The sequence below is a fragment of the Scyliorhinus canicula genome, chromosome 5, assembly GCF_902713615.1.
Source record: "Scyliorhinus canicula chromosome 5, sScyCan1.1, whole genome shotgun sequence".
Classification (NCBI taxonomy): domain Eukaryota; kingdom Metazoa; phylum Chordata; class Chondrichthyes; order Carcharhiniformes; family Scyliorhinidae; genus Scyliorhinus; species Scyliorhinus canicula.
In genome coordinates, this window is record NC_052150.1 from 61,838,359 (window position 1) to 61,845,335 (window position 6,977).

The following is a 6,977-nucleotide window of genomic DNA, read 5'->3' on the forward strand; positions in this document are numbered from 1 at the left end:
GCAGCTAAATCAGCCCCCTTGAAGACAAAGACAGGGGTGATCACTGAACCTAGCAAGCAGATGAAAAGGTGGGTGGAGCACTACCTTGAACTCCGTGCAATGAAGAATGTGGTCACTGAAGGAGTTCTCAGCGCCATTCCAGACTTTCCTGTTGTGGCGGAGCAGCTCAGCGAGTCCATAGTAAATCTCTACAAGGCCATTGACTATTTTGCCAGTGGTAAAGCCTCAGTAAATAATGGCATTCCACCTAAAATCATCAAAAATGGGAAACCAGTACTGCAGTATCATCTCCATGAACTCTTGTTTCTTTACTGGCAGGATAGATTTGTACCTCAAGACCTGCATAATAGTCACCTTATACATAAACAAAGGGAATCACACTGACTGTAACAATTACCACGGCAAGGAGAATGATCAATACACGTAGTAATCATGGCAGTACAATCCCGCAGATCCTACAGACGTTAACACAAGAATTCTGAGCAGGAGTAGACCGCATGGTCCATTGAACCTGCTCCACTGTTCAATAAAGTCATAGTTGATCCCCATTTTCCCACCCATTAATTGTGATTAATTCCCTCAGACAAAAAAATCTGTTTATCTCAGCCTTTAAATGTATTCAATGATGGAGCATCCATAACCCAGAGAATTCCTAAGATTTACAACAATTTGACTGAAGTAATTTGTCCTCACCCCAGTCCTAGATGATCAACCTCTTATCTTGAGACTGTTCCCCCATGTTTTAGATTCCCCGACCAGTGGACATAATTTCTCAGTAACCACCTGAACAAACCCCTTCAGAATTTTGTAGGCTTTATTTAGATCACCTCTCATTCTTCTAAACTCCAGAGAATATAAGCTCGCTTTACTTAGCCTCTCATCGGAGGCCAAACCCCTCATCTCAATGACTAATTTAGTGAAACTTTGCTCTGTCCCTTCCAAAGAAAGTATATCCCTTCATGAAATGCTCTGTATTCCACATGTAGTCGCACCAATTCTTGTCCCTCTATTCCCTTGCAATTAAGGCCAACATGGCATTTGTCTTCTTAATTGCATGCTAACTTCCTGCATTCCTTGGGCAATCAATCCAAGTCACTTTGAACATCAGCACTTAAGTTTCTCAGCTTTTTAAAAACTTTTTTTTGATATTCATACGATCAAAGTGAATAACTTCACACTTCCTTCTTTGTGTTCCATCTATCTTGTTGCCCACCCACCTAACAGCTTCTCGGTGTTCTCCCCCTCATCACATAATACATACAAATGCCACCTGCCCATTGTCAAGACCTCCCAAAAATGTTGGAACTAACTTCTTGGGCAGACAAAAATTAGCGCCCGTTAGTAATGAAGCCCAAAGGTGGAGTGTTGCCATTTATAAATTATATTGATTTGGTTTTAAAAGCAACTATATTCTCCAACAAGGGGCTGGTTTAGCTCACTCAGCTAAATAGCTGGCTTTTAAAGCAGACCAAGCAGGCCAGCAGCACGGTTCGATTCCCGTACCAGCCTCCCCGGACAGGCGCCGGAATATGGCGACTAGGGGCTTTTCACAGTAACTTCATTGAAGCCTACTCGTGACAATAAGCGATTTTCATTTCATTTCACATTTTCAACCCTTCAGATCTGACAACCAGATTCTTCACATGAGACCAAAGATATTGATCACCCAACTGTATAAACATACAAAATATCACCCATCCTGCACTAGCAAAGAGCTAATGCACCCACTCCCTCCATGATTTCGGAGACACAGGGAAGGCGATCATTGTTTTTCTCACTACCCGGAAAGGGATGTGATTAAACGTCCTGCGGACAGTACACAGATACATTGCCTTTTCCGTGGCTCAGGATTCACTCTAACACCCATTGAGGTTCACATTTGCTGCTGGCCATTTCCACTGTAGTACTGTAATCATTCAGACTGGTAGCCGAGGTTTATCCCCCCATCTCCGGCCTATTAGCAGCCCCAAGCAAACCAGCTCTCCACGGGATATGTTAACTGACTCATTTCCTTTAGGAGTTAAGAAGGCTTTCGCTGGACTTCAGTATATCTGTATAATTCCCGAGACAGCGTTGTGAACCGAAGCAACCTGGATGAACCGAGTACAGCGCCCGAATGCGGACAGAATATTCACATTCGTGCCATTTATATTACAATTCTCCTACTTTTCATTGCAATCGGTGGACATCTGTTTCGGCTTTGGAAATGCCTGAACGCAAAAAGCACACACTAAAACACAGCCTTGGCCGCAGCAATAATCTCAAACTCCACGATAAATGCCAGAACGAAAAGAGAATGCCTTTCGAGATCTGTGAACATTGTTATTACCTGCTCAAATCCAGCCGTCACGTTCCACGTCTGTGATTTCACCGACCACTCCGCCCCACAGCAGTTAGAGGAAGTGAAACGCATTAAAACATTCTGGTTTCGCTTTCAGTTTAGCTGATTGTCCTGTGTGCTTATGGTTTAATATTTTTCTTCATAAAAGAATGTCGTTTTGCTCACTTTTACAAGGTCCATTTCCAGAAGTTACTTTATTGCAGCCCAGAAAATATATATTTTTTTTTATACGAAGTGATTATTTTGGGGAACAATTGGTTCAGGCAAATGTTTCTGGTCTAAAGAGAAAGCTCAGTGCCAGCTTGCCCTGTAAGCGGGAATTGGCTGGAGACCTTGATCACATGATGTTCTGGCCGCTGGTCAGTTGTTCACGTGACACCTATAAATGTGACTGCCTGTAGAATATAAAGGCTGAGTTTGAACGCCAGATGGTCCTGGCTTCACTTGAGTAGAGTAGCTGCGGTGCCAGACGGTCTGAGTACCAGGGAGTGTCCATGTCAGGGGTGGGCAAACTTTTCCGTGCAAGGGCCACATTCAGAAATTCACAATTTTAAAGGGCCGCATAGTATATTAAGTAAAATAATTACTTCACCCGGTTATGATTCTGGGCGCCTCATATAGAACATAGAACAGTACAGCACAGAACAGGCCCTTCGGCCCTCGATGTTGTGCTGAGCAATGATCACCCTACTCAAGTCTACGTATCCACCCTACACCAGTAAGTAACCCAACAGCCCCCCCCCCCCCCCCCCCCCCCCATTAACCTTTAAAAAAAAAAATTTTTTTTAATTTATTAATGTCTTGGTGGGCCGCATAAAGACCTTTGGCGGGCCGTAGTTTGCCCACCCCTGGTCCATGTGGATGGGACAAGGAAACCGAGGGCGATAGCTGAGAAGGGATAGGGTAATATTGGGGGAAACGTGAGGTGGGAGGAAATTCTACCAATAACTGAGGGTAACTAACTGAAATTCTACCAATAACTGAGGGGAACTAACTGAAATTCTAACAATAACTAATACTATATATCAGTCAGATTGTCCTCTTAACACAGTGATAACTAACTAAAAGATATAAATACAATGCTGATATCATTCCAGTTTAGTAATCATCCTATAATTGGTATTCACCCAGAAAATAAAGCACTGCACAAGAAGCAGTCAGAGTCTGCAGTCAATAACAATTTTAGCAAAACTTATTTCTCTCCCTCCTTCTTTGGATTCTGGGTCTGGATGAAGGGGACAGCTACAAAATGGTCAGAGCCAATCTCCACTTGTACTGACTAACACTGGCCAGCAATGAACAATCTGAACCAAACCAAGACAAAGAGCAGTATTTGGATATTTTAACAGGCACTTTTTCATAGACTCAGCTCAGAACCAACATTCCTGTTTTAGGGCTAGGACTCAAGAAAGGTGAATAATAGAAGCAGGAGGAGGCATTGCAACTCCTGGTACATATGCTGTAGCCATCTGGGATGGCCACTTCCAGAATACAAAATGGACGCTCAAAAAAGAATATAGGGAACTGTGGACAATGCTAGAAAACAAGCAGGCACAGAAGCCTGATTGTATATTTGGGTAACAGCTCCCAGATGGAATTGAACCTATAGGTCGATTAGCATATTGATGGCCCATCTCTGGGAACAAATGACACTCAAGTAACCAATACTATTGCAGACATCCTAGCGCTAGAAAGACACAAACAAAGCAAGGCCAACAGCCACCTAAGACATGCCCAGCCATCAGGGCACCCATCCCTTTATTGATCGAGAAGCAACCCAATTAATTGGGGCCAAGTTTGAGGCCTGCCTAAAAGCGTGCAAAACCCCTCCAGGTATAAGAATGAACCCCCACAAGATAATCACTCTCTTGGACTTGGCTCTAAAAGCAGAGAGACCCATCCACCAGCATCATCAGAAGCAAGTAAGTTCAAGGTCAACGCTCGCTACCAGACGGATGACCTTGGGTGTTCTCCTGTACCTCTTCGAACCCAACAACATCCGATCCGAACAACGGCCATTGTTCCTCTGACTGAGTGGGCACCCAAAGTTAAGTATAGGCATTAGCATTAGATAGTTTAGTTTGTAGTACTTTGTGCATGTGTAGATCCTACTGTGTGTGTAAATAAATAGTATTGACTTTGAACTAACTAACTGGTGTATTGGCCCTTTGATCAGTATTCGGGTTGAACCTTGCGGCGGTATCGAGAGATACCTGGCGACTCTAAGTGTAAACATAATTAGGATTAAGTAAGGCGACCATATTGACTGCCATAAGTATAACCAGATAAATATAGCAACATTACTGGCGACTCAGTTGGGACTCGACCTAGAAGTGGCTTTGTCTCTCCGAGAGAACCCAAATTTGAATTAGAATCCAATTGGAAAAAGAAAAACCACAAGCGTAAGACCAATACTGATCAAACCACCAAAATTCGGAAGTGTGTTATTTGCATATGTACTAACAGGGATATAATGAAATGAAATGAAAATCGCTTATTGTCACAAGTAGGCTTCAAATGAAGTTACTGTGAAAAGCCCCTAGTCGCCACATTCCGGCGCCTATTCGGGGAGGCTGTTACGGGAATCGAACAGTGCTGCTGGCCTGCTTGGTCTGCTTTCAAAGCCAGCGATTTAGCCCTGTGCTAAACAGCCCCTTATGTAAACCTGAGAGAGTTTGTTGCGTGGGAGTTTTGTAGGTGGAAAATACCGTAAGCCGTACCCGTGTTTACATCACCACTTTATTCCCCCGTTTCAAATTCAGTAGAAACCCCAGAGATAGCGCTAGAAATGGCAATGAAGGCAATGGAACGCCTTATGAACCCTCAGGAATTTGAGGTCGCAGCGACCAGTAGAGTAGGACAGTGTCCTGTATGGGAAGAGGAGATTAGAAAATATCTCAAAGGGAAAGGATGGACCCTTTGGAGTGAATTTTGTGCGAATGATGAAACAGGTCCCGGAAGTATAGGGCATACTTGGTGGGAGAACCTGACAGAGATCCATAAGAAGAGCTGAGGGAAAGCTCGCAAGCCGATGGCAATTGTGCCCTGCTTGGCACAATTGCGAGGCACAGAGGAAGTCGTGAGCAATCTCCGCAGAGAGATTGAAGAGAGAGATAAGAATAGTGAGTGAGTATGAGAAATAAAACAGGGAACTGAGAGAGCAGTTAGCAGTGAAGGACAAGGAGATGGCAGATGTCAAACGGGCACACCAATCCTGTCACGCCTATTTAAGCAGCTTTCAGAACCTTGTGGCGGTATCGAGAGATACCTGGCGACTCTAAGTGTAAACATAATTAGGATTAAGGAAGGCAACCATATTGACCGCCATATTTATAGCCAGATAAATATTGCAACAATGCCCAGTGATCTGACCTGTTACCCCATTCCCCCTCAGTGCTTTTTATATTGCTACTTTGCAAATAGTTTGCAAATACTTTACTTTTAAACAATGTTCCCTCCTCTCTTAATAACAACTTGTGGCAAAGCGTCACATGGTCATCACCAATGGAAGGTAGATCACTGAATTTATTCAAGGCTGTTAGATAGACTTTTGACCGACTAGGGAGGTCGACAGAAAAGTGGAGTTGAGCCCACAACCACTTCACAAAATACTGATGTAAATTGTAACCACCATCATCCCACATGAGATCAGTTATCGCAGCATAGACTAGAAATTGAAACACTGACAATATCCAACTCTCTATGGAACAGAGCTAGAAGAGATTACTTTTACCTAGAGTTATTTGAGATCTAAATGAGGATTTTTTTGAAGTCACCAAATATTGTCCATGACGACATTGACCTGGGTTTTCCAACTCAATATAGAAGAACACTCAGACTAACCTGGGGATTGCTGACTGAGATATGTGCCATAGTGCAACAAGATTTGGGACCACAGTGTGCAGATTTGCATGCTCTGCTGGTGGAACTTTACGGTCACCGAGGCTCTGAATTTTTATGATGTTGGCTCTTTCCAGGGGTCAGCTGCAGACCTCCAGACCACAACAGCCACACACACATGCAACAAGGCAGTTACTGACGCCCTCTTTGCTTGGGTGGGATGCTCGTCCTAATTGACGTGGCATTACAGATGCAGAGGGTTAAATGGTTTGCAGAATTAGCAGGCTTCCCTCAAGTACAGGAGACTACCAACTGAACCCATGTCTTCATAAGGGCACCATATCATCAAGCGGATGACTTTCATAAACAGCTGTTCCTGTATGTATGTACGGTATCCAAGAAACTGCCATTGTTCCTTATATTGTTGAATTTGCAGTTGCCTTAGCTTTTGCAGACATCATCACAGATTTGTGATTGGTGTTTGGGGGACAAGGGCCCCTGAAGAAGGTGGCAATTACGCACTTTAGGTAACTGTAAATGGAGCCTAAAAGCACTACGAAACCAACCATGTGCTGACCCACAGCACAATAGAGCAGGCTATTGTCATCTTGAAGACGTGCTTTAGGTGCCTTAACCATTCTGGAGGATCATTCCAGATTGGAATAGTTGTTTAGTAGTACAAAACTTGATGATTGCTGAAAAAAAGATACATTTTGTCAGAGCTTTTCATCTTGTACTCATCAGGACAATTGGTATTCTTGCGATTGAGTGCAAGAAAAAATCTTCAACAAAATGT

At 43.4% G+C, this 6,977-nt stretch overlaps 1 protein-coding gene across 3 annotated transcripts in view; it reads right to left on the reverse strand.

Annotated features, from left to right (window-relative positions):
• The window catches only part of LOC119966018, a 96,826-nt gene extending 94,190 nt beyond the window's left edge, over positions 1-2,636 (reverse strand). The window contains exon 1 of one of the 3 annotated variants that reach the window (XM_038797158.1): positions 2,330-2,636. The gene's annotated coding sequence lies outside the window, so the exon portion shown is untranslated. Of the gene's footprint in view, positions 1-2,166; positions 2,304-2,329 lie in introns of those variants that run through there. The other 2 variants (XM_038797160.1, XM_038797159.1) reach the window with 2 other exon arrangements.
• Positions 2,637-6,977: the final 4,341 nt, after the last annotated feature.